The sequence below is a fragment of the Poecile atricapillus genome, chromosome 4 (genome assembly GCF_030490865.1).
Source record: "Poecile atricapillus isolate bPoeAtr1 chromosome 4, bPoeAtr1.hap1, whole genome shotgun sequence".
Classification (NCBI taxonomy): domain Eukaryota; kingdom Metazoa; phylum Chordata; class Aves; order Passeriformes; family Paridae; genus Poecile; species Poecile atricapillus.
In genome coordinates, this window is record NC_081252.1 from 38,738,084 (window position 1) to 38,750,266 (window position 12,183).

The 12,183-nt window shown below is 35.5% G+C and overlaps 1 protein-coding gene across 4 annotated transcripts in view; it reads left to right on the plus strand.

Moving 5' to 3' along the window:
• PALLD (palladin, cytoskeletal associated protein) overlaps nucleotides 1–12,183 on the plus strand; it is a 182,458-nt gene that overhangs the window by 48,087 nt on the left and 122,188 nt on the right. The window lies entirely within an intron of this gene.

The window sequence follows — 12,183 nt, forward strand, 5'->3', positions numbered from 1 at the left end:
GAATCACGTTAATCCTACAAGCCTCAACAGTTCTTTGTGTTTGAAAAATGTTCAGCATTTCATATGGGATTATTAAATGCTTTTTTTTTTTTTAACCTTTTCTAACCATCTTCACTGCTTTTAATTTTTTTCTTTTCGTTCCTTTCCATGCTGGTCTTAATTCCCTATTAAATACCACAAGTGATAATTATTTAAGCATAGGTCTACATATCCCAAGTGATGGTATCTTCACTCTAAGTGAACAAAGTTACAGCTATTTACTGCACTTAGGTGCATAACTGCCTTCAGACTTCATGGAAGGTGGCCACATAAAATCCTTCTGCAACAGGCAAACAGACCACTAAGAATGAAATTCCAGTATTTTATTAGCATGCAGGGCTGTATAATAACTTACATTCATCTCTTCATGCCAGTCTGCTGGCTTCCAAAAAGACTGAATAATTTTATGGCTAGCAGTACATCTGGTATTGCAAGGTCAGCATCTGCTCGTTTTAGAGGCATGGTCAGTACATAGAAGGTGGCCTTCAAGTTGAGACAGTGAAAATTGAGTTCTGAGATGGCTCTTACCTTTCTTGGGAGACAATGGACAAAGTGCTTAACCTCAGTTTCTCAGTAGTAAAACATATCTAATTATCTCATGTCCAATTACTGTTTCAGTGCTTAAAGATCTATTCATTGAGCTTTCCTTTAGAGAAACATTTTTATTCAGCTCCTGCAGACACAAGAACATTTATTGTGCAATTAGATTCTGTCTAGACTGTTGTTAACATGTAGTCCAATGCTTATATTCAATAAGATGTGTCATTTGCTAGACACTGTGGAAGATTATGGTGAATGTTCTTACTGAAAATACACTTAAGGGTATGCCCAACCTAACAGAATGAGAAAAATAGGGGAAGAAATGGTGGAATAAATGAGGGAGGCCTAGTATGCTGCTCTAGTGGGCTCTTCCAGCATGCTCTGAAACTGAGAACAGTCTGAATGGAACCAGGAATGTTGTCCCTAATACCATATGTGTGTTTTTGCTGAAGCACTGAATTTATCTCTGTTCTCATGTGCTTTATGTACCACTACTGTACTCTCAGTATAGGGCTGGATGCATTTGAGGACTACTTTTTAATATGTTTGGGATATCTTTCTGTAACTTTGTTTGAACAAATATTTGAGGATTCTTCATGGGATATAAACCAGACAGAGTTTCCTGGATTAACTTTCAAGTCCATTTTGGAGAGAAAATTTGTATCTGTGTATTACCATGTATAGCAAAATCCTTTAGCTATGGGGTGAAAAATACGGAGCAGCATCTCTACTTTAGAAATCTAGCATTCTGATTTTTGGGGGAAGAGATGATAATCTTTGCGTGAAACAAAACAGCAGATAAATCAATTTTTTTTTGCTGGCACAACTACAGACACAAGCAGAAGGGGTCTGCTTGACTTACTGACAAATGAATTAGTGGAACAGTCTGAAATGCAGATATGTCTACTACACTTTGACTTCAGGGTAAGATGTTCCAGGCCCCAGAAGGAAGTTGTACAAAACCAGTCAGTTTAATTACTTGTCAGAATGAGAGAAATTATTGCTCAGTGTCTGGTTTTTCATGCCCTAAAACTATAGGAACTCCTGTGTAGTAACTAGTTGAATGCAAAAAGTGCATGTTTCAGGTGCTGGGGTTTTTCTTCTGTTCAGTGCTGAATTCTTCTGTATAACATCTTTCATAGTTCTGTCACAATCCTCTGAAAGTATAAAATTCTCAAAGGGTGGTAAATGAATGGCTTTATGTGGTAATCATTTAAACTTGAATTACATTATAATTAATGAAAGCATCTACAGTAATATTAAACACAGAACTGTAGAGCCAGATATTATCAAACTTTTTATGACTGTACTTGATCACTCATCACATTTATAAACTGTTTTGTCTTTGTGCTCTGACACATGGAAACAGCTTCCAGGTTTATTGGCATTGGAGGCAAGATATTTCAGTGGAGATCAAAATGTAGAAGATACTTCAAAAGAAAAAAAAAACAACTTGCTGTGAAATATGAAACCTAAAAATATAAAATGAGAAAGTTACATGGAATGTTAAGGTTATAAATGAATGTAAGTTGATCTTTTACTCCACTTAATTCTTTCTGTCACTTCCTGCTCATATCGTCTACCAATTTTAGTGTAGTCTTCTACAATATAGGTAAATGAATCACAAAACTACTATGGGAACATTTTTCTTCTGTGTCTTTCTTCTGCTCATTTGCTTTTTTTTTTTCTTGCTGAGTCATAATAGAGAATTGAATTTGTAGATATGTCAGAAGACCAAAGAATTTTCATTTTCAATGCATTTTAATTACTTTTGGAAGTTGCAGACCAGATTATAACTCCACAGAATCCACAGGTTTTAGTTTGTAATTTTTTATTTTTCTGAGACCAATGGAACCCAGAGAGGTTATAGATACTTTAACTACTGTATTTATGAAGCAAACAACCATTTTCCAAAAGTAAATTGTATCATTTGGGACTAAGAACAAGTGGGAATTTGAAATGATTAGTTATTTTGCCATAGCTTGTATTTAATAATAGTGAAAAAAAATATTGTACTACACATTATGGCAATATCTACATATATATATCTATATATAATCAACTGTTGAGTTATTACAAATTGGAGGTATTTCCAGTGCAGTATCTTTTTCCCCCTAATATTTTCAGGCTTTTATAATTAAATGTTGGGGTCTTATAGCTAAGGTGAACAAATTTCAGTGAAGGGAAGAGCATTTAGGAACCTGAAGTTGAAAGGATTTTATTGTGACACAATATTGGCTTTATTCTGAAGGAAATTTATTTCCGTTTCAACGTGTAATGAGAGCTTGAAAAAAATAAAATACAGTCAAGTGCAGCCATCCAAGTTGTTGAGTGATTACGTTCATTACTGAAATACAGAACTGTAATTGGAGCAAAGCAAAGAGTTCTTTTGCTTCTTCAGCTGTGCCAGAAAGTGCCTATTCTGAATTTTCAGGAGAGTAACAGTTTTCAGTTATTCTGATTTATCCTTCTTGAGTGTAACTAATCTGGAAGACAGCAGAGTTATTTCTCAGGCACTTGCAAAGAGACTCTAGCTGTGTTGGCCTAGACTCCCCTGGATCTCAAAACCCCTTTTTAGATTTATCCCAATGGCTGAGTTCTAAGTGGTGGTAGAATGCATACATGTGGCAGGAACTCAGGTTTAGTCAAATAGATTATATAAAATTTTCTTCTATAAATATTCAGATGTCAGGTACATAATAGTGCTCCAGAAAGTGAAGTGAGAATAAATTGTCCAAGGAGAGATGATGTAGGGAAGTTGATACATTAAGTATTTTTAATGAATTGTAATGCAATAAGTTTTCTAAATATTCTGAAGAAAATGACTGATGTAAAGAATCTCTCTAAATTAGCCTGCAGTTATCTAATGAGTCCAACAGCCCTTGACAATATCTTACAAATAGAAGTGTTGAAAACTTCATATCTTTAATTTCATATAATTTATTCCTGGATTTTTAATTCACGCTTTTTATTCACATGTATGAACATGGTCACATAGCTTTTATATTTATATATATGTCCAAATTCATTAGTTATAGAGATTGGTCAGTGAAATTAATTATTTTTGAGTAAGTAGTTTACGTGTCACAAATAATCAACATTCCTGTTGTAAAAAAGGTGGTTTGCAGTTCATAAGATATAAGTGGTCCTTGAATTGCACAGAATTTTCACTCTTTCTTGATCTGATGATTGCAAAAATATAGAAGAAACTGAATTATCTATCTACATCCATTTGTCAGTTAAATTGCAGTTTCTGAAAGTGACACTTCTATAGCACAGGCTTGTGGCCAAAGAGGGAAAAGAAAGTTCTGTAAAGGGTTTCTGAAAATGTGAAATCTGCAGGTTACACCTACATCTGGACAATGCTTTTGTCTTCGGAAAACATATATTTAAGAATAGTAAGTACTTTGTATTTTGCTAAAGGACAAAGATATGGAAAAAAGACTAATCTTTTGCAGCAAAAGGTAAAGATAGATCAATATAGGATGTGGAGTGAGGTTTAAGCTTTGGGCTTCAAATATGGAAAGTAAGTTATTCAGCATGCATTTCGGCATTCTGTTATTTCAGAAGGTTGACTATAGACAAACAATATTGTTTTAGAAGAAACTTCTTCAAGAGATATTTGTTCATTCTGGTTAGTGAAGTAAGCATACAGATTTTTCCTTTAATGTTGACTGCTTTTTGACTAGTTAAAGAAATATGATCTCCCTGCTGTTCTTGAATAAAAACAGCTGCACAGATGTCTTTGATCCGCGTGATGAAACAGGATTACCTGAAATGTGGTATCTCATTTGGATACCGTTGATACATTTGCGAAATATCATTTGCGCCAACACCACAGTGCAGTCAACAAGAGTCACTTCCCTGTTTTCTTTGCTGTATTACATAAATGTACTTATGAGGCTTTGAAGCCAGGTCAACAACAGAAATGCTAGATACTTTTTGTTGTTTTTATGTTAAATATTTATATATCTTCCTTATAATCATTGTTCTAAAAAAATAGTGAGCATATCCAATTTTATAAAAAGTTACTCCTGCAAGAATTTAATAGAAAGTAGTGAACATTACTTTAACCTCCTACACAGCTTGTTATTACAGAAATGTATATTAATCAGAAATCAATTAGTTGGGATTGCATGTAAGTCATACAGCAGGTACATCTTTTCTACATGATATAATATCTCTGGTTATGTACAGAAAAGATTAGCATTAAACTTCTGCATTACAGGCATGGTGTGTAATTCCGTTTTATTTGTTAAATCTCATAATTGTTCCCTTTATATCCAGGTATTCATTACTGTATCGCAGCATGCGTATCTTCCAACTTTTATAACACTGCAGGATTAACACAGAGACATGAAATTTACAGCAATAAATTTTTTCTAAATTAGAATGTGTTTGTTTTATAAACACATTATTTTCTTTAATTTTTCATAGTACATAATCAAATCATGATTAATGTAAAAAAAGGTGAGTTTATTTATTTAAATTACTGTTTATGCTTCTCTCACACCAAGGCAACTACTTGTAAACTCCCAAAAAAACCTCGCAAACCACGTATGAATCTAAATACAGCTGTAAGCATTCCATTACAAAGTAATTAATAAAAATATCAATTTGTATTTCAGTTCATATTACAATGCTCACAGTGTTGTTTTGACTATGATGCTGTTTTAAAAATATAACAGGAAGCTGAGATAAAAGGACCTGAGGAAACAAGAGGTAGCTGCCTCAGTTGATAATTTGTAGGAGTGGATTTCAGTACATTCAGCAACTTGAAAAAAATACATTTTGTATCAAAAATTCTTATTGTGCCTAAGAATAGTTTAGCAGTAGCACAGTTGAAATCAGCAGCATGCATTATACCACTGCCAGAAAAATGAAAAATAAACTCTTATGTGTTGAGCAAATAATTTAAAATTCTCTTAGTCCAAAAAGTAAAAGAAAAGTTCTCTGAAAGGTTTGGTATATGGAAAGTTGTATGGTTAGAAATCTTTGCATTGCTCAATGTTGTGTTCAATTTTTATACTTTCTAGCATTGATTTTGTGTTTTCTTGTGTGAATATCTCTATCATTCAGGTAACTAAAAGCTTCCATCAAAAATATCTTCTTTAAAGCTTCTATATTTAAAAGCTACAAAGGGTAGCCTTTTTACAAAAGGCCAACATTTGCAAAGTCAAGGACAAGATGTAATCTTGAAAAACATTTCTAACCTAATTCTGTGATTTTAAGACAGAACAATCACTTTTTAATCAAGTCTGATAATACTGTCTTTCTTTTGTAATTAGGTGTACACAGCTGTGAAAGGCTGTGGAACATTGCAGTACCCAGAGAGAATGACATGAGCTACAGGCTATAACTCTGAGTATCTTGTCCGAAGCTATCAAAATCTCAAGCTAACTTTCAGATTATTTTCCCAGCTGAAACAGAGTAGAAACCTTGTTCCATGGGTAAGGTGAATGGAAAGAGCCTTGGAAAACCTACACAAGACTGTAGGGAATATATTTTCCTAATGACAGGAGTAAGCTAAATAAATCATCTTTGGAGTTGCTGCAGTTTACAGTCAGTGACAGAGGCCATTGCTCACTGATTTGGAAGCTTTGTAGCCCATGGCCCAGCTGGTCTCATCTGTTACTTCTGTACCCCTCCACAAAACATGATGCAAAGCTTCTCTTCAGAGGAAGCAGAGTTAACCTGTAGGGAATGGTAGATGGAAATGTTGATAACATGTCTTGAAAATACAACAGATTTGGTATTCTCTTGCCATTTCTCTGGCACTTTAGGATGACAGTTTTGGTCTCCAAGTACCAAATTGTCCGGTTTGCTCAGCTGGATGTGAAGACCTCATTGAAATTTGTGAGAGCTGGGAGAACACTGTGCAACATCTGAATAATCGTGTACGCTGTTTATAATATAACACACTTTTCATTACAAAATTGACTTCTATACCTTTCAGTATATAGAGTATATATAGTATATAGAGATATTTTTAATTGCTTAACTGAAAGTTCAGGCAAAGCACCAGCATATATGTTCCGATTTATTTTTTTTTAAATTACATAATAATATATATATATAATATATATGATAATATATTATATTATAATATAATTTTAAATATAAATAGTTAAAGTATGCATGGTGTTATTGGTAACTCTCCTATGAATTACCTATACAAATAATGAAATATCTATTGCACAAAAATTGGGCAGTGTGTAGAGAATTATAAGCATCTGAATAATTTGATTTCTGCAGTGTACTCTAAATCTTTTATGACAAAGCTGATTTCTTTTAAAAATCAGTTCAAGTTCTTTAGGTAGTAATGTTTTATTGTCTGGAAGTGTTGGACTGCTTAGTTTCAATGGAGAAAAACAGTATTGTGATGGAAATGCTGACTCTGCCAGTACAGGAATGTCAGAGTATTTCATTTTGACTTTTCTTGCTGGACATACTTAACACCACTAAGGATAAAATTACTTTTTAATTTACAACTTATCTCTCTGCGCTTTCTGTAGTGGTCAGGGTTCCCTATTATAATTTCTCCCTAAGGCTATATCTTAAAGTTTCACTTCAGCTGCCATTTTAAATTAACTTTAAGACTGTGCAGAGAGGAAAACCTCTCTATTCCTCAGTGACTCTCAAAAAACATAAGTTCCAGCAGGATTATGCATTAGAGAGAACCTTGAACTGTTTTTCTTAAGACCCTTGTGCTTACTTAGTCAGTGTACTGTTCAACTCTGTTTATATTTTGTTCAGGGTCATTAAAATCCCAGACACACGTGCTCCTATGTATTTCCATGCATGGAGGATTGTGAAGGCATAAATAAAAGGGGAGTGAATAGAAAGGCATATTGTGTGGCTTGCTACTTGATGTTAGTGTGCGTGAACTGCTGCTCACCTGGCATCTGACTGTCCCTTTTTGTTTGCAGTTCTGGTTTTGCCTCAGTGTAGCCAGCAGAAAAGCAAAGAGGGTTTGAAGCATGAAAAATGAGTACCTAATCATTGTTCTTCTGCTACCAAAATATCTCTGCCTTGTCCTTCCTTGTTGACTTTCCAGTCTAGTGATTGTTTCACAGTCTGCATTAAATATTTAATTGCTATAATTTTAATGTACAGGAGATACAATATAGTTGTAAACTAAGCATAGTTGAAAAAAAGAAAGGCAAAGAGTGGAAATGCACACAAGAAGAGAAATGGTGGAAAGAGAATGAAGAAGAAAGTAGTAAAGACCAGAAAAATCAAGTGTAATTTGAAATTTGACAATATGCAGAATGACTAATAAATTTGATTTCAGTTATATAAAATGTATGTTCCCTTTTGGTTTTTGTTCTTTTTTTTAATTGGTCAGCTGTTATCTGACATCTTACAGTAGTTTCTGTTCTTTTTCAAGGGGACAGTTTTTTACAAATTGGCATGAATGGTAGCATGGCCTGCAGGAATGCACCCACGGTGCAAGCTGGAAGTCTTGTTCTGTGGACTGATATGTACGCATACCTGCAAACCCTTTTGGTGATGTCTCTGCCTGTTTTGTTTCTGTTTGCACACTTAATGCAAAACCGAGAACCTGCAACAAAGGAATAAGGAAATGGGTTGATATTTTTACACTTGGTATCCAGAAGTTGTGAAAGAAGTGTCTTTTTAAAACAATGGTCTCTATATAAAATGTCTGCTGTGCGTTTGTTCCTCTGTGTTATTTTCACTGTGTCTTGGGTTGGGTTTGGTTTGTGGTGTTTTAACTCTCCAGAAATATTGTTGCCTTCTTGCAGCTAGAAAGTAATCCTCTTATCCTCAAGAGGATCAGTAGGCTGGAATAGACTGGACATGAATTAATGCTGCCCTAGTTAGCATAAAACTGGAATTTTCTTCTAAGACTTGCTTTGTGGCTATTTTTCTGTGTCTAACCATGAGTCCGGGTTTCTTTGGCTCAGTTTCCCTTTGATAGTGATTTGTTGCTTGCTTTCGTATCCCTCTGCAGAAAGAGGGAATGCTTCAAAGATTTATCTTTGAATCTTTTTCAGTCCTTAGGAGCAGAAGATTCTCTTCTGTGATTATTCTGATTGTAATGCAGTAAGGCTGACTGCAGAAATATATATATATATATATATATATATGTATGTATTTAAAAGATGAAAAAGTAGAATTCAGTCTGTATTTGGGAAAAAAATGCTTCACTTATTTTTATTTGGTGGCCCTTTTTTGAATTCAAAAACTGTCTTGAACTCAACTGGCAAGTTATTGCTGAATATGTATTGAAATTGCATATTTTCTTATTTACTTAATTTTGATGTAATCACCAGAGGAAATTCATGACAAGTAATCATCCTCTTCTATCAACATGTACACAGAAAAAAAATACATTAGAATAGGAAGGAGAGTACAACTAAGCCTCTTTCAGTGTTCGTCATTTAAAATACCTGTGCTCTTGCCAATTGTGAAGGTGAATTCTTCTTTCTACAATGAACAGTGGAGTCCCACACCAGGTGTGTTTCCCATGCATCAAACATTGCCTTAATGATAGCTGAGGTAATTTGGTATTGAATTGCTTACTTATGTGCTTTCCTCTGGGGCAGATAGTGTCTGATGTAGCAGGTCAGGACTCGTTTTCAGCATGACACTGATGTGATACAACAAGTCTTAATCTCAGCTAGTGCTGACGAATAGCTCCCAATACTTGAGACTGACCATGTGTATGCACAAATCAATGGACAATGTAGAACTTGTCCTCCTAAGCAAACAGTTTACTTATGAAATGTTATCTGACAAGAATATATAAACTGATTTTTTTTTTTATTTTTACTTCAGATTCTTATGCTAATGATGACTTCTTTTTCATTTTGTGAACATGGAATTTAGGAAACAATAGAAAGCCATACAGCTTGCATGAAACTAAAACGGGATCTGTCTGAGAAAATAATTAGGCTTGGAGGAGAGGTTTTCCTTTGCAGGATGTTTCTGGAAAGGAAAGAAAAATAGAACAAATGGTTATGTAGGGCCTCATATTACAGGCTCTTGTCTGTGATTGTCTAGAAATTGAATTAACCTCTCTCTTGTGCATATTGTTTAAAATATAGCTTAGGAAAGGCTACACAGAGGTTAGGACTCTGAAGGGCTAATAATCAGAAATAGTAGCAGAGGTCCTCACACTGGTAGAAGGGGACAACTTGTGACAAAAGGAAAGAAGGGGAAGAGAGGGAAGAGAAATGTTAATTTTGGCAGTAGAGCTGACAGAATAGATTTGTCTCCAGGGCAAATATGTTGTAAAAGTAGGCCAAAGGGGTCTGCTGAGTAAACAAATGGAAGTTTGTTAGTTCTTTCCAAAAGTGATACTTTCTGTGTGCACTATCTAGGCAACAGAAGACAGAAAAGGAACTTCGTAGTATTTTAATTACTGAAGACAATTGCATATAGCTTTAATGCCACTACGAACTGATGGTTTTGCTTTCAGGAATAAAGCATCTATTGTTCATAAACACAGATAGCTTGCCCACAATTATGATGTTATTAAGGGGACTTGTGTTCTGGTAGGTTTCTTAACTCTGCATTCTGAAGTAAGCATGACATTCCAAGTCTTACAATGTAACATTTTTAGAAGGATGTTTTAAAACACTTTATGTTAATTGCATGAAATTTGTAATTAAAAAGAACAATAAAAGTGGGGCAGTTCAATTTTAAAAGATTCCTCACTGATTGCTATTTTATAGTATCTGTCATCCTGTAGTGTTGTGTGTTTTTCCTAAATAGGTAGGGAGAGTTCTATAACTCCTTGGGGTTATTTAGGTTTTTGTGGGTAATGGGAAGTCATCTGATAGAGGGGAAAAAAAGTTTTAATTCTGAGATATTACTGGGATGTAGCTGCAAAAATTGTCTCATCAACATGTACAAATTAAAGGAAAAATACCAAATTTTTGTGGCAAATTTAAAGTATTTAAAAATTATTTCTAAAAATTTGATCTTCTTTTACTTTGCATTGACTATCCATAAATTTCTGAGGTTATATTTTTTAATTTCAAAAAAAAACCATACTAGAGAAGAAAACTAAAAGTTGGAGGGGGAAGATCCCTTTTTAAGCTTTTTGTCAATAATTGCTTATTTTGTCCTTATTCTCTTTGGAGCAAGACTTTAATTTTGGAGTGGCAGAGGAAGAAAAAGGAAAGGAGGGAAGAGGACAAGGAAAAACACAGATTAGTATTATGGGGTGAGAAGAAGGGAAGAAAGAGTGGTAAAGATCAGAGTGGATTTACAGAACTGGAATGGCAATAACAGCCCTGGCAAGGCTTGGCAAAATTTGTTTTCAGGATATAGGGACAATTTGAGAGCAGAAGGATGGTTGCTCATGAATGATTTTCCTTTAATGACTCTCCAGTCTGCTTTCCCTCCCTGCAAAAATGCACAGCAGACACTATAAACCAAGAATTACCCACTTCTCATACTTGCTGGGCTGCCAGAGATAGAGATAAATCAGGGCATAGCCTAGGGCAATAGGACTACCTGATATGAGGGTATCAAACAAAAAAGGTGGGAAGGGGCACTTTGATCGCAGCAGTATGGGCTGAGAACATAGAGTATTTTACACTGGCAAATGCTTGATTGACCTGATGTAAACAAAATTATGCTGTGCTTTTACCTACTTGTAAGTCACCCTAGATAAGTGTCTGTTTTGTCTGTACCTAAATCCAGCACTTTTGTTGGGGCATACCTTTTTGGTACTGGAAGATGTAATACTTACATACATAAAAATCCAGGCCTAAGAAACCAGTTTAAGTTCTTGATCTAAAGTAAGAGTAAACCTATTTAAAGCTTACCAATATGGAAACTGTGTCATAGAATTATGTTATGTTGACTGGACAAGATGGACAAAAATCCTAGAATCACAGAATGGGTCAAGTTGGAAGGGACCACAGTGGGTTATCTGGGCCAGCCTCCCTGCTCAAGCAGAGCACACAGCACAGGATTGCGTCCAGACAGTTCTTGAGTAACTCCAAAGTGGGAGACTCCACACCCTCTCTATGCAATCTCTTCTAGTGCTCAGTCACCCACACAGTAAATTCATGCTAATATTCTGGTGGAACTTCTGTGAATCAGTTGCCTGTTGCCTCTTGTCCTATTGCTTTACACAACTGAGCAAAACCTGGATCCATCCTTTTGATACCCTTCCTTCAGATACTTATATACATTCATTAGGTCCTGTCTCAATTGTCTCTTCTCCAGGCTGAACAGGCCCAGCTCCTACTCTTATATGAGAGATGCTCCAGTCCCTTAAGTATCTCTGTTGCCCTCTCAACAGGAGCTCCAGAAGCTCCATGTCTTCCTTGTCCTGAGAAGCCCAGAAGTGAACACTGGATTCTTCATGAGGACTCACCAGAGCTGAGTAAAAGTGTGGGATCACCTTGACCTGTGGGAATGCTCTTCCTACTGCATCTCAGGTCACCATTGGCCTCTTGGCCACAAGGACACTGCTGGCTCAGGGACAGCTTGGTGTCCACCAGGACCCCCTGGTCCTTCTTCCACAAGCTGCTTTCCAGCAGATCAGCCTCCAGCCTGAACTGGTGTCTGGGGTTTTTCCTTTCCAGGTGCAGGACCCTGCAGTTGCGTTTGTTGAATTTC